Source organism: Atta colombica, unplaced genomic scaffold (genome assembly GCF_001594045.1).
Source record: "Atta colombica isolate Treedump-2 unplaced genomic scaffold, Acol1.0 scaffold38, whole genome shotgun sequence".
Classification (NCBI taxonomy): domain Eukaryota; kingdom Metazoa; phylum Arthropoda; class Insecta; order Hymenoptera; family Formicidae; genus Atta; species Atta colombica.
In genome coordinates, this window is record NW_017259490.1 from 2,854,955 (window position 1) to 2,855,454 (window position 500).

Below are 500 nucleotides of genomic sequence, written 5' to 3' on the forward strand. Positions count from 1 at the left end.
TATTACTTTAACACTGTATCTTTTACTACGATGATCATTATTCGATAAGCGTTAATCGTACATGCCGATCGATTTCTTAATCGATTGTGCCTCGTGAAAACGTCTATATCTTGATCTCTTTAATGATAAAATATTTGCTTAGTAAAAGAGAGAAAGAGATAATAGGTGCATTCGGGGAAACGCTATTAGCGCTATTTGTGTCATTCTATTCTTGTTTTATGTCTAATAAATAACGATGATAGAATGAACAGAAGTAACGCTAATAGTGTCTCCTCGAACATACCAAAAGTCAGATTTTAATGAAAAATATAAGTTTTGCATTATTTGCACATAGTATTAAGCAGTCTGAGAGATTCTGGAATCTATGAGTCGCTGAGATGTGACAGTTGCGATACATTACATATTTGCATGATCTTAACGAAGCATTAAGATCATTTGCGAGAAATACGCGCGAGAGAAGTGTGTGTGTGTGTGTATATATATATATATATATATATATA